This window comes from Pteropus medius, unplaced genomic scaffold, assembly GCF_902729225.1.
Source record: "Pteropus medius unplaced genomic scaffold, Ma_sr-lr_union100, whole genome shotgun sequence".
Taxonomy (NCBI): domain Eukaryota; kingdom Metazoa; phylum Chordata; class Mammalia; order Chiroptera; family Pteropodidae; genus Pteropus; species Pteropus medius.
Window position 1 is genome coordinate 4892241 of NW_024340699.1, and position 23204 is coordinate 4915444.

Consider the following 23204-nt stretch of genomic DNA (forward strand, 5'->3'; position numbering starts at 1 on the left):
ACCACCTTCCCAGGGATGAAAGAAGAGGGGACACTGGTGGCACTGAGTCAAGATGGCAGGAGCCCAGGCTGCTCCATCAAAACATAGTGTCGACATTAGACAGAATATTTTAGAATAATCTCTTGTATTAGACTCTTCAAGTTGCAATTCAAAGAAATCTTACTCAAATGGCTTAAGTAAGAAAGGATGTTTATATCTGTAATACCTGAAACGTCCAAAGACAGGCTTCATTTTCTTCTGAATCTAGGTGGTTTAAGGGATCTGTTTCTCTTTATTGCTCGCTTCTTTCTTCCTCTGTAGTAGGCGATTTCTCAGGTGAGATACAGACAATAGCAAGATGGCCAGCTGTTGCTCCAACATTGTATCTTTGGTTAAGCAATATCAACAGATTTATTTCTGTAATAATTCCAATTTCACTGCCAGGTTACCTTGGAAAGATCAATCTTAAGCTCACGTGTCTGTCTCTGAACCAATTGCTGTGGTCAGTGGCTAAGTTCAACTGCACCTTTGTCATTTGACCACAAGATGACTTAAAGTAGAGCAAGGATCAATAGCATCTAGAAGGAATGCTAGATGTTGTTACCAGAAAAGGGAGAATGAATGTTAAATAGAAATGAAACTATTCACTACATCCAGACACATTGTCCAAAGACTTTTGACAAACTGTAGTGAGTTCAGTGAAGTATAGATACAATAATAAAAGATTTTTTAAACCATGTCCTATAAGAAAGTAGTGAAAATTAGTCATATTTTGTTTGAACAAGAGAAGGGTGGGGAAAGTTGGGACAGTAAATATGTTTTTCAAACATTATATAAACCAGTATGTAAAGGAGATAAACCTGTCTGTAAAAGGCAAACCTTAGACTAAGGCTTGGAACTTACAGGAAAATTTATTTTTATATTAACTAATTTTATAAAAATATATGGCACTGAAAACCAGTTGAAAATAAGATCTCTCATAGATGGATTTATTTCTTGTCATTAGTAGTTTTTAATGTAATGTTTCACGTCTTTAGTTCAAGAAGTACAAGGCCGACACAGTAATAACAAACATTTACTATTCGAAATGGCACAGCATGAACATGCATTAGACCACCCTGCCTGCCCAACTTTGCCTTCCTAGCTACACGTAAGGACAGAAATAAATAATACTCCTTTCAAATATGTGTTTTCTCATGTTATTTTTGCACTCATATTTTATGCATCATTCTAACTTAACATTTTCTGCCCTGTAACAAGAAAATTGGTAATTCAGACTGAGCTTTATTAAGGCTAAATCTTATTTCATAATTTTATAATGATATTTTTCTCTTCATTCAAAAAACAAAAAGTCACGAAGGCAAATGAAATGATGTTTTCCTTATGATATCAGAAACTAATTTGCTAGCAGAATTTTGAGTGGGTTGAACATACTCACCCCAATCAGTAAGCATGACTGATGTTTACTTATTAGCCTCTCCTGTTGTTCTAATTACCTATTATGGGTCATCATTCACCAATTTGACTTGTGGAAGAGTTTTGAGTGTAGGAGGCTTGGGATGGGTCTGCAAATTCAAATTCATTATTTTTAAAAGTCTTAAAAATTAAAAGCAACCTCATTTATTTTCATGTCAAGAACACTACAATATAAAAAACATAGGTAGAACATTTCACATTATTTTTTTGTGACATCTAAGAGGAATAAATTATTTATCTTTATGTCTGAGTACACACATACACAAAACACATACTCTTGAAAGTTGCGAAAAGGAGTAATTTAATAAAAAATAAATAGGTTAAGGATAAGGGAAAGATTGTGAGATCTTCACCTGGACTAGAACTATAAAGTCATTAGAATCTGTGCTGTCCAAGAGGAATACATTTCTTTATGTGTGTATATTTAGGTACATGTGTCTATATAGTTGCATAAACAAATTTATGAATATGTTAATATATTTATTTCAAGAATATTGGCAATACTTGCAGAGGAAACTGAAACTGATATACCATACTGGACATGCTAAAAAGGGCATTTGCTACACTCATAATCCCATCTAGGCAGGCATGTTTTTATCACATAAACCTCATCTCTTGTGCCATACTTAATGGATCCAAAATTGGGCACCACGCCCAAGGAAAGCCAATGGATAGCTTTCCTGTGACCTATGATAGGGCTCTTGTGGATTAGTACAAATGTACTGGGCCAACCAGATTTTCTCTCTTGGGAATTTGAACTAGAGAGAGTAGAAAATGTCAGGCAGAGAGAGATCCGTAAAGGGATATTTCATGAGGATTATGGTGAAATGAAGTTATTATAAAGCAGGAAAGATAACCATTATGGACCACATATTTCTCTAAAATTCATATGTTGAAATCTAACCCCTAATGGATTGGTACGGGATAAATGCCCTTATAAAATAAAAGGAGAAGATAAGAATCATCGCCCTCTATTCTCTGCTGTGTGAGGATGTAGGAGACCAGGAAGCAGACACTGGATCTCCCAGAATCTTGAGCTTCTCAGCCTCCAGAACTGTGAGATATAGATGTCATCAGACATGTCATTAGAAATACATGTCACCAAGCCACCCTGTCTAATGCATTCTCTTATAGCAGCTTCAGTTGACTTAAGACAATGACTGGGACAAATCAGCAGAAATTCAATGTAAGTTTATAGATAAGAATGTAAAGAATCAGTCATCTGTAGTGAGAGTTGAAATATTTGAGAAGACACCAAGAAGAATAGATTGGGGAGCACATAGAATTGTCTCAAATTCTAATGACAGTCTAGTTTTAGTTCGGGCGAATGTTGACCATCTGTCCTTGATTCTTTCCTTGTTCTATCATTTACCTTAAATTTATCATTCTAACAACTCAACAATATTTCTAAACTTATCAAGAGTCAGCATAAGTGAGTAGTTAAAAGAGAAAACAAAGCAAATTAGGGTTCAAATTTGTAGCTCTGCTACTTATGACCAGTGTGATCTCGAGAAAGTTACCTAATGGTCAGTGGCTGAGTGTCTCTCATTTGTTTTTCAGTTAACTTCATTAAACTATAATTTACATAAAATATGTCCCTTTAAGTGTAAAGTTGGAAGAATTTGAAGAAATGCACATGTCTATTTAACCACCACTATCAACGCGTAGAACAGTTCCTTCCTCCAAAAAAATACCTGCAAGCCATTTTGTAGCTAATATCTCCCTGTCTCCCTGGTTTAAAGCAAACGTCAACCTTTTTCTGTCAGTTACATTAATTTTTGTTTTTTCAGTATTATACACTAGTGTAATCTTAAAGAAACTTAGGAATCCATGCCTGTTATGTGTATTAGTAGTATGTTGCTTTTTATTACTAAGAGATAAAAGAGAAAAATAAATTTTTCTGCTGCATAGATATACCACAGTTTTAGTCAGGTGTTGATGAAAATTGTTTTTTCTGTTTATTTTTTTGGTTATTAATAAAAAAACTTATGGACATTTGTGTATAAGTTTTTGAGGCCCTTATTTCATTTCTCTTAGGTTTTATACTAGGAAATGGAATTTCTGAATCATGCATGTTTAACTTTATAAGTTGCCAAATCTCTGAAATGGCAGTGTATGAAATTTCCAGTTTGTCCGCATTCTTATCAGTATTTAGTAGCATTAGTCCTTTTTATTTTAACCATTCTAGTGGGGATGTGTTCACCTTATTATACTTTTATTTTGCATTTCCTTGACAACTAATGACTTTGAGCATTTTTCATGTGCTTATCAGCCATTCATTTATCTTCTTTTGTGAAGTATCTAACTCTTTGCCCATTTTTAAATCAAATTATTTTTCTTACAATTGTGGAGTTGTACAATTTATGTATTTGTTAAATTCTTAAATATTCAAAGCTTTGATGCTACATTAAATTATACATATTTGTGTATATAAAAGTGTGTACATATAGATTTGTATATATGTACATATGCTTTTTTACAATTTTTCATTGGTAATATTTATAAATACAATTGACTTGGTGTAATTACTCATATTCTTTGATGTTACTAAATTCACTTATTTTGATGCCTTTTTATTTTTGGAATTCCTTAGGGTATTCTACATACATAACCATACTGACTGATACTAAGTAGCTTTACTTCTTTCTTTCAAATTTAATTGCCTTTTATTTATTTAATTGCCTTTTATTTATTTTTCTTGTTGCAGTGGCTACAAAGTTGAATAAAAGGAGAAAGAGTAGTCATGTTAATTATTACAAATGGAGGTCGAATTTTTCAAAAAGTATTTACATTTATTAAGATGATAATGTAACTTTTCTTAAGTTAATCTGCAAATTCTCTCTCCGTGTATGTGTGTCTGTGTGTGTGTGTGTATGTATATGTATATATGTGTAATTCAGACTTGAATTCCTGGGATAAAACCTTCATGGTCAAATGTATTATCCTTTTCATATATCCCTGGATTTTCTTTGAAATATTTTATTAAGGACTTTTATAACTTAGTTCATCAGAGACATATTTTTTGTCCTCTCTTTTGTGATGTCTTTTTCTGACTTTGGTGTAAAAGATAATTCTGGCTTCATAAAATTAGTTGGTCATTGTTTGCTCTTACTGTAAATGCTGAAAGGGCTTGTGAAGTTTTGGTGTCAGTTGGTGTCATTTCTTCCTTGAATGTTGAATTGACGAGTATAGTTATTTGGGCCTTCAATGTTTTGTTTGTGGGAAGTTTTCTTTATCATGAAATAAATTTTATTAATCTACATGTGACTATTCAGATTTTTCTTTTTTCTTGTATAGTTTGTCTATGTGCGTGACTCCGTTTCTTAATTCACAAAGCAAGGATAATAGTAATATACTTTCATAAAGCTGTCGCGACGATTATGTGAGTTCATATATTATAAATACTTAAAGCAGGATTTGACATAGAGTAAACATACCCAAGAGCAACTGTTAGGCATTAAAATGTAGTAATTATTATTATGTACTGATGTAAGAGTAAAAGCACACAAAAGTATTATTCTGGTTAAATCCCGAGAAGTAATAATTCTAACAAAAACTAAGTTATTTAAATCTGTTGAGCTTGCGACTTATCCCCAACTCATAAAGAAATTGGATTTCTAATAATCTTAATGGAATGTCAAATTAAATTTTTAGAAAAATTAAATTAAATTGTCAGAAACCATTTCAAATAAATAAATTGAAAATTTGAAGGTCTGGTGTAAGTAGAGATTTAATATGTCCTTTATACTTCCTACTGTAATTAAAAATATAGATATCACTTGAGCCATGGAGTTTTACACATGTTAAGACTCAAGACAAGGAATTATATACCAGATGCTTAATAACAGTGCTGGATTTCATGTATAATTGAGAATGCTTTTGGTTACTAACAAAAAGCCATATCAAATGGCTTTTTAAAAAATGCAACATATTGGTGCATATAACTAGAGGTTAAGAGTTAGTGTTGGCTTCTGAGTTGGTTAATCCAAAAGTTCATGAATTTTAGGTATCCATTTTTTTCTTTCTCCAAATTGTCATATTCATCTTAAAACTGGACCCCGAATCTTTTTCTTTCCATGTTGAACAATTCTTCCCTTGTGCTTGAAGGAGTGGAGAGTGGGTCAGTGTGTTAAATATGTAAACATCCTGCCATCTTTGAGCCAGTAACTGCACCAGTGAATATCATGCTTCCAATGGCTCGGGCCTCGGTTCCCTATAAATCCCTTGCAAGCGTGATGCTGTTACCGCGATTAGCTTAGACAAAACAGGGTCCTCTAAATTATTAATGAATTCCCTAAATTATGTTGCAGTCATGCAGTGGGATAGAGGTGGAGTAAGAGTTGTGGTATTATTTACAACACCCATTATCCTTTATCCTACTATGGCAGATGCTGCTATTTCCACCCACATTCCTCTGTTTCTTTCTTCCTTAGAAAGAGAATACTCAGACTTTTAGCCACGCATGGTTGTTTCACATAGATACTCTGTTTTCCAGGCTAACATGCAGCTAACTCTGTCCATATAGTTAATTTTTGGTCAAAGAAATGTCATGTTCAACTTCCAGGATATGTCCTTAAATAGGGAGCACATTCTCCTCATCCTTCTCTCTTTCTGAAATGGGGGTATCGATTTGATCAGCACAGCTTGAATAACCGTCTGGACCATGCTGAGGATGCTAAGAGGAGCCAGATCCCCGATGATCATGGAGCACACATCTCATCACACTTCATCTTTGTGAGGAATAGAAATAAATTGATATTTTATTTCAACCATTATTTATTTCAAGCGTTTTGGCATTTATAAATAAATCCAATCCTATGGTTAATTTTCAAAAACTAACATCTGCATTATATTACTGTACATTTTAAAAGACTCATCCTAATAGTGTAAATTGGTTGAGACTAACATTTTGGGGGTGTGCAACCCAAAGTTCTATATCCATAGTTGAGTTTCTTCTTGTAGCTTCTTTAATATATATATATATAAAAATCTCTAACTTTCTTAGGTATACACCTGCAGGCTATTATCTACTAAATCTTTCCTGAATGCAAGATATAGGTCAGCCTATGTTTATTTATATACTAATACTTGCAAAATATTAATACTTGCAAACTCCACAAAATCTGAACTATTCAGGTAAGATCTTTCAGTTATCAAACCTGAATGATGGCTATAGGAAATCAGTGAGTCACATTTATTTACTCTGTTCATTCCTTCGCACTTATGTTCTTCCAGACTCGTTCATCAATTTCACTTTAGTTTATCTCAGTTTCTATTTTTGGCACCTGTGAAATACTGATGCTTTTCGTTTGTCTGCTCACCTCAGCCCCCAACACTTCCCACTCAGTCCCTCTGGGGATACTCAGACGAGAGAAATCTGTCTTCTACTATCATGAAAACATTTATTTGGGGCCTAACAGAGCTGATCTTTACCTTTAAAAGTTAGAAAATTCAGTTACTTTGGCAACAACTGGAGGATTAGCTAGCTAGGTTCTCCGGGGTTTAACATAATAGAAAACTAACTAAAACACTTCTGATCAAGACGTTCAGACAGTCCATCACAGAACAGAAAACAGGATCCTCTGGAGGGAAAGCAAAGTCTTGAGCCAAAGTTTACGATGCACATCCCTAGGAGGGAGGGCAAAGGGAATGCGGTCCACCCCTCAGCCTGGCCGCGGGGCTATCAGCAGAGTCTCAGTGCAGAGTATCATTGCAGTGCTGGTTCAGGTGGTAATGCGCTGCTCTGGTCCGGGGCTTTGTCTTTATTCACAACACATTCATGTGTCTCAGCAGGGGAGGGGGACTGCACAGTTGCCTGCCAGCCTGTCCTCTTTGACTGTCTGCCGAATAAGCCAAATGGTAACTCTCCATTAGTGAAGGGGGTGGCGGGGGGCGGGGAAGGGGAGAAAGGGAGAGAGAAAGAGGGAGGAGAGGGACAGAGAGGAACACCGAGATACCGAGGAAGAAAAACCACGCAAAAAGAAGGGGGAGGGTGGGGGGATAAGGATGCTCTCCAGCACACTCACATGTTAGGTGCCTGCAAAGGCAGAAAGCTGCAGGAGGAGCATCAGCAGGCTTTCGGGCAGTGATTCTAACTATTGCCGGTGAACACCATGGTCAGGACGACTTTGAAGAGGCAATTTAATACTTATGCATAGAACACTCTAGCTCTGCTAAAACTGGGAGTGTAAACACCCCCTTGTTTTCTAATTTAGAGACTTGCATCTTTTCAACACTCCACTCTATCAAGACACTGCTTCTACAGGTAAGACGCAGTTAAGATGGATCTATTTGTTACATTATTGTACTTTTACACACTTTAATCATGACTACTTTTTAATATAATGCCTACTTTCTGTTGAACTGCTATGTTTTTTCCTTAATTATCAGTCTCCCTTCAAGTAAATAATTTTATAAGAAAAACTGCAATTAAATGAGGGAACTATCAAATCTTTCCTAAGAGGGAACATACGTGATGGTTTGCATTTCCAAGAGCACTGAGTTCATAGTTGGGAACTTGATCTCAAACTGTGATCTGAGATGTAGTTCATAATATACATTATTTCTAAATGTGCCAAATTATTCACTATCATTTATATAAGCCATAATCTTTCCTTGGCTACAGTATTGTGATGTATATATGCTTTGTAGTATTTTTTTAAACTTTTATAGCTTGGGGGGGGAACCAATGATGAGGCATATAACTCATAAATTTTAATCAAATTATTACAGTGTGGAGTAATATGCTCATTCACAAACATATGCAATGATAGTCTTACCTAGAAAGTGTTATCATGAACCTATACGTATATAATTAACAGGTATCACAAACGTGAAATGTTTATAATATTAAGAGAAAAGGCAAAGAAATTGATAATTTATGCATTGTACGATATCAGAGTCTCAAGTTTCTTTTTCTAATTAAAATTTGCCTTTGTTTTTATAACCCTGCTCCATTTTTACTTGTCATTGTACATGTATAATTAGCTCCTAGGTGAGGTCACTCAATGTTGCTGATACTGCTTAGAAATCTGTAATCACAGACATTAAGAACATGTTATGAGTTTGTAGGGAATAGGGGAGTATATTGTCAACAGGTTTGTAAAATTTTGCTCTGCTGAGTTTTGACAAGAGCATCATGTAGTGGTTAGTCACTTGTAACTTGGATTATACTCTGCTGTCCCATTCAGGATCCCAGTAACTCGGCAGTCTTAAGTATAGTACTGTGTATGATCTGACCTAAAAGCACTAGAAAGTTTTAATTATAAAGCCATTTTTACTTGACATTTTAACTTAAATTAACCCTAATTAATAAATGTTTTATATCCTTGTGTGTTGTAATGTCCTTTCTATTAACCATATTTTATATGAGTTGCTCCTAATCGAATTCCCTCACATAAAGTATTTAAATGCTGGTAATATGGAATCATTAGAGTGACAGTTGGCAGTTAATGGCTTTCGCTGTTACATACAATAAAATATGTAGCATAGGATTAAAGCATATCCTAGAGGAGTACATGTTTAACAGTAAAGTATTGTGAAAATAGAAGCATTTGCATGCAGAAATACATAATTCATCGGAAGACTTGTGATTCTTGTTCCTATGCATGACTTATTTCATTTTCCAATTTCACTTACAAAAGGTTTAAATCCATGGGGAGTGTATGTAAAATATTCAATTGACCGAGGATGTGAAAATTAGAGGAGGAAGGAATTACTGCAATGACTCTTTTAAGACTGTTGGGAAGTTGGTAACTGGCATGAATGTAAAGAATTCATTTTAGAGTTTCTCCTAGGGTGCACTAAAAAATCAAGAAAAGTATATGTGTAATAAACGTTGATATGTGATATATTTGGAAGAAAAAAGTGAACGGCGGAAGAGTAGAGGGGAGGTTTACAGTATGTAAAGGGCAGACTATTTTCAGTAAACATAGAGTAAACTCTATATTCTTTCTTTCATGACTGGCAGGATCAAAAGAGGTATCAGGAATACTATTTCTGAGGCATGAATGAAATCCCAATGGCCACATATCTGATAGAAAAATAACTGGTTTTTTTAGTTAGTTTCCATTTTTGAATATTCAATTATCAGATTTGTAATTTGCCTGAAAGATTTCTTGGAATTACAAAGTTAGAAAAGTTACTTCCAAACTTTTTATGTTTTTAAGTTTATTAATTTTTTATGTTATCTTTTTAAATAACTTTTTTAAAATTACAGTTGGCATACAATATTCTACTTAGTCATCTTTACCAGGACTTAATGTTCTTTTTTTAAATTCACATGACAATGATTTTTTTCTTCCTAAGGAGTACTTATACTCAACAAAATGTGTATGTGCTTTTATTTTGAAACTTTTCAATATTAGTTTTATAATCACCCTAAATTGTTTAGTACAGTTGTCTTTTATCCAAAAGACACATGTTCTAGATTTTCTTCTTTAATATACTACAGAGCACCATCTTTGTATTTATACACATCAGAACAATTTAAGTAATTACGTGATTTATAAACATTTATTATTATTTATTTAAGTTTATTAGGGTAACATTGGTTAATACAATTTTATAATTTTCAGGTGTACATTATAATTTGACATCTATATATTCTATTGTGTGATTACCACCCAGAGTCTAGTTTCCTTCAGCTACCATATATTTGATCCTCTTTACCCACTTCACCCTCCCCCAGCCCCCCTATATTTGACCCCCTTTATCCTGTCTACATCTTTCCTCCTCCCCTACCCCTTACCCTCTGGTAACCACAAGTCCATTGTCCATATCGCTGAGTCTCTTCTCTGTCCTGTTCATTTGTCGCTTTTAGGTTTATATCCCTATTTTAGTGAGAAAACTTTTTTAATAATAGGGAATATTCATCATATTAATAATACTTTTAAATAATTATCTCAAAGTTGCCCAAAACGTATTAGCAGGAATATGTACTTACTTTCAATTTCTTAGTAATTGAGAAAGTTTGGAAAGTTTCCTTTTAATATCATTTTATGTTGAGCTAGGTCACAAATTGGAGACTTATCTGGACCTTTTAATAATATGAGATAATATAGTCATTGTTACACTATCTGTAACTTTTTTTTTTTTTTGAGTTTTAATGTGGCACACAGCAAATTAGCTAAGATGGAACTTGGTGAAGTTAGTTCTAATGCTTGGCTGATGTAACAAAAATGAAAAAACAAGTTTATTTGCTTGTTATCTAAGAGGAGTTTAACTTTGTTATCTGCTTATATATAATATTAACTATATATGTAACTTGTTGAAATTGATGTGGCATTGGTCTACTGAAATCTTCCTCCTCGATTTTCTACAGGAGTTTTCTTTTGATAGTTCTAGGGTATCACATAAGTCTTTCATTTGGAATCATGGAAAGATGCTCTGAAATTACAAAAAAAGCAACTCCTCCAAAAACAAAACAAAACATACAAAGGAACATAATTCCTACCTCTTTTTATGAGAATTTTAAAACTGAAGCGTGGATAGAAATAACTACAACTAAAAAATTCTGAGATAATAAACTAGAATAAGCAATAAGAGACCTCTAGCTAGTTTTTTGGTTCAGTTACTTCACTTAAAAATATTCTTAGACTGTGATGTGAATCCTAGAAATCAAAGCTCCTTGCTGATCTCAGTGATATAGTAGAACTGGCAAGTAGCATCTCTTCCTTATGCTACTTACAGGTACAAGTTAATATTGGCCTTTAGGAAGAATTTTTTTGGACTAAAATAGTTGTGTTTTAAGTTATCTAAATGTAAAATATATTAGTCCAAAAAGTTAATTATACTAATTTTAAAATGCCGATTGGCTGTTTTAAAATCAATCACAGTTGATATTTTAAAGGTAATTATAGAAATCTGAAATAGTAATAAACATCCAATGTCAAAAAAATATGATGCCAGTATTCTTTTAACCAAATAATATTTCTATGTATTATTACTTACCATCTTTAAAAATATAGTGACAGGTGTGCTCTGCTTCAAATAAAGGATAAACAGAAAAACCTGTTCATTCAGTAAAATGTTAAATTACAAAGATTACTATTACTCTTACAAGTATTTTTTCCCAAAAAGCTAGTTAAAACAGTTTAAAGAACATGCTTATTCAAATACTTTCAAAGCCATTGATTTTATTTTAAAAAGTTGTGTTATACACACCCCTTTAGAAACCTAAGCACCAGGCACAGTAGGATAGATTTGCAACCAAAGTTACATATGTGAACATACAACAGAAATAATACTTATTTTAAAACAAAGTACACATTCATTTACTTTCCTACAACTGTGTACACATGGAATGGCAAGACCATCTTAGTTTATATAGTTCTTTGTATGTTACATAATGGCAGTTTACATAACAGTGTAAAAGAGCTTGACATATGTAGAAAGGTTATATTATTAGTTTAGTAATATGTGAAAGTCAGAGATTAAAGAGTTTTTTCTCACGTGAACTTTATCAGATTAAAGGGTTTGTGACATTTCAGGGAAGTTCTGATCAAATTAGTTCCTGGTGTTTTCTTTACTCTGCATAGGAAAATATATGCTTTAAAGGTACTCTTTCTGTGGGTGGTGAACATACAATGCTATATAAAATTTTATATATAAATATATAGTACACTTGAAACTTACTAGATTTCATTAACAAATGTCACCATAATAAAAATAAATAAAAATAAGTAAAGGTACTCTTAGATGTTTACAAAGTCCAATTAGTTTTCAGTGATCAATACATACATTGTAAATATAAACCATAGAGTTCCAATAGGGAGATGAATTCAGTTTTTACAAGAGAAGACTGGGATCAATATTCTCCTTTAGGTATTATAAAAAAAATATACCAACCATTAGGCAATAATTTAATGAAGACAAACTTCCAGTTGTGATTAAAAGAGATATTAGCACTTCAAAAGAGAGTATGTAATGCTTAATTTAATGTTTAGTAAACAAAATATGACAGGGGTTCTTGAAATTGATATTATTCCAAAGATACTTTCATTTTTTTAGAATGCAAATAATCATTGATTTTTCACAGAAAACATTATATAAATAAATTATCATGCCATTCAATTTGTTATTTTTGTTGAAAGAGTAATCAAAACATTTGTATGAAATCAGGGAGAGACATATGACAGGCATTTTAGTAAAACCATTTCAGTTTAAAATATCATTTACACTCCTACTTGCTACAATAAATCCTAAATCTGATTTGCAGAATACATTTCTCAACATCTGGAACACCTATAGACTATCATCACTATCTCTTCTTTTTTTAAAACCTAGGTCTTCTAAATGATGTTTCATTTCCCCCTGAAAACATGTGGTAAGTCCAGATGTTCAAACACAATCACTCCCCAAAGACTTACAGTTACAGGTTGATTCAAGTATGGCTATGTATAAATATACACATCGGATCCCTAATTTAAAATTAGAACACAGGCTGTGAAGTGCATAAAAATGGTAAGAGACCATAGCTGGCTGTGTAAATTTCTTGTTCAAATGAAAACGTGTTTTCTGTCCCATAAGTGCAGCACATCTGGTAGAGTTGATACATTCTTCAAAAATGTCAATACATGTGTAAAAGGATAGATGATAAGTATGACAGTATTGTTTGAGTGAGAAATACGATTTACTTGGTAACCCTGTTTTAAATACATTTTGATTGGCATCATTGGTCCCGTTGGAGAATTTCAGGGTTTACAGTTTAAAATCCTTAACTTTTAAAGTAATTTCAGTGATTAAGGCATCAAGAAAAGTTGGTTATAGGAGTAATAATTTAATTGTTGTGATTTCTTAACAGTTTATCCAAAACTCAAGCTAACAAGAAGAAAATTAGAAAAATAATTCCTTTTCCTAAGGAAGCTAGCACTTGCTAACGAAGGATATTTATGTTGTTTTGCTGGCTAATTCGTCCAGACTGATAAAACAAAAGCAAGAGGTCCATGCTAGAACGATAGTGAAAACAGCAGACAGATTTACGAACCGCAGAATGATGCCCTTGGGACTCCCCATAACTGAGTTCTTTAAAATTAGGTATTTCATTGCTTTATTTTTTCCTTTTTCTTTCTATCCACTTTTTATAGTCACATTTCCGGGAGTCAGAACAAGCATAAGAAAACCCATCTTCAGCATTTTCTTAGTTCAAAATTTATTATGCATGTTGTAATCAGATCTCCCAAACCACTCAATAACTTTTCCTCTAGTCAAAGCGCTGCCACCAAGCCAAAATCTGTAAGTTTGAAATGACCAAGAGAAACTCTACTCTCAGTGATTGGTGAATGACGTTAGTTTCCACCTGTGTAGGAAAGGCTAGAGACTTTGCTTGGATGAGGGTCAGTTCTGAGGCAAAGTATTGTAATCTCTTAAGTCTCCTGATTTAAATCCATTTTAGATCAATTTGTGGCCTGCTCTACTTAAATCTGTGGAGGACAAACTTTACAAAGATGGGGAAAAGTAATCAAGTCTCCTGCAAAATTCCATCTAAGTGTTAGAAACATGTGGCTAATAGATTCAAAGTACTCTTCCTTATTTCTAATAGAATAGACTGAGGAGAAAGAAAAAGCCAAATAGATTCAATTAATTGTTCCTGCCTTCTAGACATCAAAGTGAATAGGTCCTTGGTCAAATTGTGATTAGACAAACATTGCCTGATCAAAGGGAACTTTTATAATTAATAATTACTACTGCTGCTCCTGATGTTGCTGCTACTAGTATTGATTAAATGTTTTGCCATATGTTATTCTAGACACTGTGTATTATCTAATTATAAAAACTGTACAAAGTCAAAATTAGTATCCCTGTGCAAAAATGACAAGGTAGACCTGTTTAGGTAAATGTCTTGCTCTACGACTTAAAAATGAAAAAGTTACATGTCTTTCAAAATATATAACCATCAGAGTTCTATGTTTACTATTTTATTATGTGAATCAGCATACTATTTAGTGAGAGTTTACAAGAAAAACAGAAAGGAGGCAATTATTTAAAAAGCTCAAAGTGACTTTAAAGAAGTACAACTTAATCAACTTCAGTAATCAATTCTTGTTAGCAACTATACTCATTTTTTTTTCTCTTTTTGGTCTCTTTCTTTTACAAATCTGCAATATAGACTTCCTGACATGCTGAAACTGAACTGAGTTTAATTTTCTTTTTCATTCCCAGAATTTACAAAGTAGTTATTTTCAAGCGAATTGCCTAATTCATGGACATGTCAAAATATCAGCCTTATGTCCTGTCATAAAAATGTGAACAGGTTCTTACTGTGGCTTAGAGCTTCTACCGAAAACAATGGATCTGCTTGCTGCGTTTAAGTCAGGCTCGTTTACTGGCCAAAGAGTTACTCTTCCCTCAAACATTTTTAAAAATGTTGGAATCTGTTACCATCTATGCAGTGTAAGTTGTGACAGTTTTTTTGGTTACATTTCTTCAATCACAGTCAAAGTCACCTAGTCAATGCCAGTCTTCAAGTATTCTCACTTGAATCAATCCATTTGGAAATTATTTTAATCATTACAGATTATTAACTGAATCATCCCGATTTATCATCCCATAAACATGAAAACTTATAGATGATATAGAATTCACAGTTGCTTCAAACCATGTGCATCTGCATTGAAATTATATCTACAGCACACTTTATGATGTTTTTTCTGGGAGAATCTCCAAACACTTGTGTAATTAGTCACTTAATTTAAATCAGACCATCTATAGCCGACTCTAAAAATAATAGAAGTCAAGACTTCAATTCCACATAACCTTTTCCCAGTTCTTAGTCTAGAAATGCTTGTTTCGTATATTTATGTATATGTTTTTGAGGGTATTTTTAGTTTGAAAACCAACAAGTAGGTCAACAGAGAAAAGTCTTCACATAGAAACTCTAAGATTTACTGATTTTCTTGGTCAGAATGAAGTTCAAAGGCTATTGTCAATATCTACATTTGGCAAAATTCAGGTTTGTCTGCATCTAGCAAAATACAAACTATTAAGAGAATTATAAAAGGTCACAAAGAAGAGTTATGATTTGAAAGTAATTTCCAACTTTTTAGTATTTGTCAAAACTACATTTAGAGTGAATCAGTACTGTAGAACAGTGTGAGACGCTGACACTAAATTGTTTTTAATTCTATCATGTAAGTTACTTGCCTGTTTCAGGATAGTCAAGATCTAGTTCCTCTTCAATTGTGCATATTTAGCTCTCTTTCTTTGTTTTTGTTTTTTGTTATGGTGAGGAAGGCTCTTATAGTCTTGCCCTTTTTGATAATTATTATCAGAATTCTTTGTAAGAATATCTACAGAGTATGCAGGCTTGTTGAGCAAATGACTACTTAGCGCCTATACTTTCCCCAACAAAACTAGGTGAAACATTAGTGACAGTAGCTATAATTCTCAGTTGTCATCATGTTAAGAAACAGGAACCAGTTGATTACCTACAGATTTTTTTCACATCATGACTTTGGTTTCAAGGTAAGCATGAGGGCAAGCAGCTGGAGCTGCAGGTTCTACCTAGATTCAACTGTGAAGATCAAGGATATAATAAAAGCATTTGGCTAAGATTCATGTAGGTATACATTAATCAGCTGAATGCTGCTTAAAATGTTGGTTACAAATCAATGGTAAAACAATAAAATAAAGGCATTTTGGATTATAACTCAAAGTATAAATAAATATCCATGATTCCATTCTGATATAAAGTTTTGAAAAAAAAAAAAAAGGAAAATAGACAAATCTTTCACATAGAAGAATTCTAAATGTTTAATGTAAATACTCGGTCCTCAAGGAGGGAGAGCATAACTCCTCACTCCTTAAGTGTTGAGTGCTTGTACCTCATAGTGACTTCTTTCCATAGTGTACAATATGGAAAAGAGTCAGAGGAAGAGGGATTTTATAGTGGAGAAACCTGACACACATCATCTCAACCAGGTGGTCAAAGTCAACATCAGCATTGTGTCAAATAAAAACAAACCCAGACTTAGATAAGGAGAAACTTTATTCAAAAAAAAAAAAAAAAACTACAATCATGTGCCCTGTAATGACATTCTGTTCAATCACGGTCAACACATGCAATTGTGGTCCCATAAGATTATAATGGAGCTGAAATTTTTCTATTGCCTTGTGATGTAGCCATCTAATGATATAGTACAATGAATTTCTCATGCATTTTTGGTGATACCATTGTAACAAACCTGTGCTGCCAGTCATATAAAAGTATAGCACATTCAATTATGTGCAGTCCCTAATACTTGATAATGATAAAAGAACTGTAACTGGTTTATGTAGTTATGATCCTATACTTTTTATTGTTATTTTAGAATGTATGCTTTCTACTTACAAAAAAAGTTTGCAATAGACTAGTGGTTACCAGAGGATGGGGAGAAGGGGGGAGGTTGATGGGGTAAATGGGATCAAATATTTGGTGACAGAAAGAAATCTAACTATGGACGATGAACACACAATGCAGTATATGTATGACTTACTGTTGAATTGTACACTTGAAACTTACTGGATTTCATTAACCAATGTCACCATAAAAAGAAGTTTGCTGTGAAACACTATGCTATGTTATGTAGACAGTGGCCTCATACATTGTGTACTTACTGCATTTCTTGATTGCATCATTTTGTCTTGTGCTTGATTAAATCTTGTATTGTTTTATACAGTAACATTTTCTACAGACTTGTATCCTAAGAGGAACAGTCTACACCATATAGCCTAGGTGTGTAGTACCATCTAGGTTTGTTTAAATATGCACAATGATGAAATCACCTGCTGACACATTTATCAGAATGTATTCCCATCATTAAATGGCACATGACTATATTGTAATAGGATGGGCACTCAGATCTTAGAAATCTGCAAATGCCTCAAAATGAAACAGTAATTGGCTTTTCTTTATAGAGTAAGGAGAGGTAAGCAGCAAATTAGGTGCAATTGGGTGTTATGGTCTGAATTGTATCCCCAAACTCATATGATGAAGCCCTAACTCCCAAAACCACAAGATATGACTATATTCAGAGATAAGACCCTTAAAGAAGTGATTAAAATTAATCCAATCTCACTATCTTTCTAAGAAGAGGAAATTTAGAGACACCAGAGATGCACACACACAGAGTGCATGTCATGTGAAGACACAGCAAGAGGGTGACTAAGTCAAGGAGAAAGGCCTCATAAGAAACCAAACTCGCCAACACCTTGATCTTGGACTTGTAGCTTCCAGAACTATGAAAAAAATAATCCCCATTGGTGTTCTGTTATGGCAGCCTAGCAACTAATATCCTGGGCAAACCAGGGATAAGATTAATGATCAATGTGGTTTGATAGGAGATGTGTCTCAATGTGGCCAGCAGATTCTCAAGAAAAGTCCATGGGTCGGGGGGAGGGGGCATGTTCTGGATTTTAGTGTTTGCTCACGCTTGAGGGCAAGCAAAGTTCAGGGGTCTATGTGAGGAGAGAAGCTTGCCAAAAATCTAGTCATGATAAAGCAGAGGGTAAGAAATGAGCAATTGTGAACACTTGGTCAAGCGATAGGTCATGTTGACAGTATGTACCATTCATATGATGTAATGAAAATGGCACTTCATCTTTGTCATCTTCCTCCCCCAAACCCATAGCCTCAGTATATTTAAGAAAAACAAAAACAAAAACAAACAAAACAAACAAACAAACAAAAACCCTAATTGAGGGATATTCTACAAAATACCTGACCAGTATTCCTCAAAACTATGATAGTCCTGAAACACAAGAAAAGTTTCAGAAGCTCATAGTCAACAAGAGCCTAACAAGAAATGACTATTAAATGATAAGTGGTGTCTGAGATGGGATCCTGGAACAGGAAAAAAAAAAAAAAAAGACATTAGGTAAAAACTAAAAATTTTGAATAAAGTATGGACTTTAGTTAGTAATATATTGATATTGGTTCATTGTGACAAATGAACCACAGTAATGTAGGATGTTAGTAATAGGTTAAACTAGCTGTGGGGTATATGGGGATTCTATGTATCATTTTCTTGTTTCTGTAAATCTGAAGTATAAAACAAAAAGTTTCCTGAAACAAATAGAAGTACATAAAAACAAAGTTCTCACCAATCGTCCATTTCAGACAACAAGGTAGCACAAATCCATCATTAAAAAAGTCAAATTCGCTTTGAAATATTGCCAAATCTATTCTAAAACATGATTCAACTACCACTCTAGAGGATTGTGACTTTGGTAGAAAGGAAAATATTTCTGCATTTATCAAATTCTGTGAAAGTAATATTTATTTGCTTTATACAAAGTGTCAGTTGTTGCAGAGATTAGAATACTAGTTTATGCGCATTTACTTCTAGAACTTCAATTCCCTCCAAGTCTCCAAACACAATTTCCTTTGGCCTGAGGGAATCATTCCAACAACCTGGCCTTCACAGATTATCCTCAACAACCACAGTCATCAGGGCCTTTTTGGGCAGGGTCCCTTATTATCCTCAATGCTAAGCCTCCCGCCATGTCTGCCTTATTGACTCATCTGTAGAAAAATACTTTTGCATTCTTACAGTATGTATAACACTACATGCAATCCATCTGATAAGTGTCCTGCTTTTTCTCTATACAAAATTCTAGTAGCAGCAAGACGTCTATTCCACATAACTATTTTTAATGTACTTTAATCAAACAAAAAAGTTACCTTTCTTTCTGCCTCTGGTATATTAAATGTGCAAAAGAGATGAATGCCGACTTTGTTTCTAAGTGACAGGAAGCATTGTCTCATTGCAGTATTTCCATTGATGAAAATACTTTTATGAACCATTGTCAAATCAGAGCTATCTCCCACTTAAGAAATCACCCTGCAAGGATACTGCAGAAATAGCTTTTGTGCCCATAGACTTGAAAATCTTATCACACTCTTCACTTGGCATTTGTATTTAATTCAGTCTTGCTTTGAATTTTTAAAAAATCATTTCTGCTTTCTTAAGAGTAATCAAAAAGAGAAATAAGAAAGCTGACTGGGCAGAAGATAGTCATTTGATTTTACTGGCTAGTTGTCATATTTGATGCTCACTTCATAATTAAAACCTGATTGCTACAGTAAAAAAAATAATCTCCCAAGAATAATAATGTTATTATTTCATAGATATTTTTATTCTTTGAAAAATGGGTTTATGCTGGCAAGTTTGAATTATTATAGCTATAGAATTTAATTTTTTCTAGGTTCAGCAATTTAATGTGATTAGCCCTTTGGAAAATGAATGTATTTCAGTAGCTCAAAAACATGATCTGTGTGTATGTATTACACTTACAGTTTAATTAGGAAACTAATGAGGTACGATTGGCAATCTGATTGGTGAGGAACTGGGACAGTAAATTTCTATTAGCAGATCTGAGTATTTCTCTTCCAGCTCTACATTTACCCAGCCTCAGAATATAGGGATTATCGTATTGGACCCCTGCCTTCCTGGCCTTTTGGAAACCATCCCCCTGTAAATTACCAAATTAATTGTAACTCAGAGTAAGGGAATACTGGAAGAATCCACCACTTGTGAATTTACCTTAGAAGAGCAAACTTTGGAACAAATTTAACAGGCCTATTAATTAGACTTAAGTGAACTCATCACAAAAATAAATTTTGACCGATGTATAGGGTAATATTTATTTAGCTAGAACTTATGTCTATATGCCCTTAATATTTGTAATATGTTATACAGTATAGCTGATGAATAAGAGAGACATTTTCAGTGTTATTAATTTTGTTTTGGAAATCAGAAATATTTGTTACCTTTCTAGGCAATTCACAAACTTGTTGATGTAATTATACTCTGACCTATGTTGTTTTCTTTAACACCATTGCACCTCTCATGATTTATAGCAAATTCATATTTTAAAGCATTTTCCACACTTAATTTCCAAATGTCTGTCTGAGTCTCCTTCTTACAAGCATACATTCTAATAATAATCCTATCAAATGCAGAGCTCGAATTGACAGAATGAATCAACAGTCTCATTGGTTGTGAATAAAACCAACATCCCATTGTTAGATTTCATTTTGCTATTATTGAGTTAAGTTCCATTATTTATAAAATGTTGGATTTTAAATATAGTCAATAAAAGACTTAGGCAGAATTTTCTTGCTAAAAGCCAGAAAACTTTAGACAATAAAGCCTGAATCAGAAGTACCAGTAAATGCACCAGTATTTATTTACTAATGAAACTAGTAATGACAAAAATAATATTAGTAAACATAGCTACCATGTACCAGACATTGTATTAAATGGTTTACTATTTTACTGTAGTTTATCTCTTAAAAATCCCATGAGTTCTTATTGCCACAATTTTCAGAGATTAGTGACCAAGTTTAATAATTTGCCCAAAGATACAAATACAGTGAGTTCTCAAGTGGAATTTGAACCTAGGTCAGCCTAACTCCAAAGCTATGCTTTTATTATTTTGCTGGACTATAATTTAATTACCTATACATAACTAATGCTTTCCATGGAAAACTGATGAACAGGGCATGACAATGTGAAGTGAAATGAAATTCATCAGTAAGGAAAATGTTGATTCATAATTTCTACACTGCAAAGAAATCCAATACTGTGATTATTCCCTAATAAACTGTTTTTCAAAAATGACTACCGCTATAAAAACTAACTAGTACATCTCTTCTTTAAAAAGTTGATATGTAAAATTGAATTATTATTAGAAAAAGTTATTCTATTATTTGCTATATATCATACATAATATATTATATATATTTACAGATGTTATGCATATATACATATATATTAGCAGTAAAATTCTTTTTCGTGGAATTCTTTTTGTGTAGTGGTTGCTTAGATCACTAACCACTTGAGATGGGGGAGACACATTAGATGAGGAAGTAGCAGAGTTCAATTAACGGAAGATTGAGCCAACCAAAGATCAATCCAAAATAAAGGCTAAGAGCTCTAAGTAGATAATGTAAATCAATAGAAAATATGGTTGGGCTGCAAAAGGTGTGATTTTTCAAGTTGCTTTTTAGGAAACTATCTACTGTGTTAATTAATATCCTTGAATTTATTTCTATGAAGTTGGCATATCCTAGAGTTCCCCTAATTGTTTTACCAATTCTGATTGCACATGAACCAAACATCATGTTGTATAAACTTTCATTCCAAGTTCTAGATTTCAGCAAACATTTAAGCACCTACTATGGGCAAAGTAAAATGCTAGGTACTGATGCTACAATGGGCAATCATTTAGCTTGATGACTATTAGCGCATAGTCAGCCCACAGTCATGCATAACTCAGTGTTGAGTGAATGGTTAGAAACCCCAAACAGATCATGTCATCATATTGATTAGTTCTACCACAGCCCCAGAACTAGGTGCTATAGAGGTCCTGCCTTACCTAATCATAGAGGATGTATAACTTTAAGATATATCTTAGCTATAACTTCAAAATGTGATAGAGTCTACGGCCATGTCACCTTGAACAAGCCCTATCCCATCTGATCTCAGAAGCTAAGCAGGCTCGGGCCTGGTTAGTACTTGGATGGGAGACCACTTAAGAAGACCAGGTGCTATAGGCGTTAAAAAAAAAAAATAAAAAATAAGAGATTGTAAGCTGACAAGGTCCTTGAAATCTGTGAGGTCAACCAAGGGTTACCTTGCCTAAAAATAAATAAATAAATTATGTTAGAGATTAAAGCACCCTTTCATCTCTAACCCATGACTGGTCCTTTTACAGAACTTTATTTCAGAGCTAATAACTGTTTTTAAAGAAAGCCATCTCTCAAAAACTCTTTAAAGAATGGACTTGGACTTCTAAGTTTAATACATTTTTTCCAGCTGTGTGTTATATTGAACTGGCTCTTGTTTCCTCTTTTTTAAAAAAGAGGTAATAATTGTGCCTACTTATAATTTGGTATGAGAATTGAATGGCTATATGTGAAATTCTTGCAGCACATAAATGTCATCAAGAATTATTATTAGGCTATATTTACATTGTGACTCATTTTCAACGTTTAGCAGAATAGACTGATTAGCTGATTAGATCAGTGATTCATGATGAAATGATCGATGACCTCAAACAGAATCTCTCTCACACACACACACACGCACACACACATGCATAGATTAATCTTATATTGGATGTGAAATCTTAAAGATATTAAATGAACTAAAATTCACATGAGGCCTCAATCTTTGACAATCCTTAGAGAAACTCATCACTTATTTTTCATTAGTAAAAGCAAAATTTTCGTATTTCTGTCTCAAAGAGCATGATAGAGGGCATTTTGTCATTGTTATTTAATATGACTCTTAGAAAACAAAACAAAATCTGTCATTTCCTTTTGACTATAGTTAAGACATTGAATGTGCGGATACCTGAATATAACATGTTTATCTCAGATATTAGAGCCTAAAACAGGCTCTAAAATAGCTAGAGAAAAATCTGAAAAGTCTATATTTTTCCTTTTATTTAAAGCCTCTGCACACATTATGAATTTTTATATCTCTGGAAAAATGTATATATTTCCATACTAATATGTTATTAAAAATTAATTTCACAAAAGAATGTGAGTTAGAAATATTCTTCTCTAGCAAAGCATCTTAACCTGGAGCAGATTTTTGATATAGATTCTGTCAGTGGATGGGTCAAATTTTCTGAACTATTATGAAATATATTAAAACTTGATGGATATGGATATTTACATTTTGGAGTTTTTAGCTTTCTTTAGATTCCAAGACAGCATGACTCTAAGTGGTTAAGAACAACTATCATAAAAGACATCTCCA

The 23204-nt window shown here is 33.4% G+C and overlaps 1 pseudogene; it reads left to right on the forward strand.

The window, feature by feature from the left end:
* The first annotated feature begins 21875 nt into the window (after positions 1-21875).
* Positions 21876-21994, forward strand: LOC120616865 (uncharacterized; annotated as a pseudogene).
* Positions 21995-23204: the final 1210 nt, after the last annotated feature.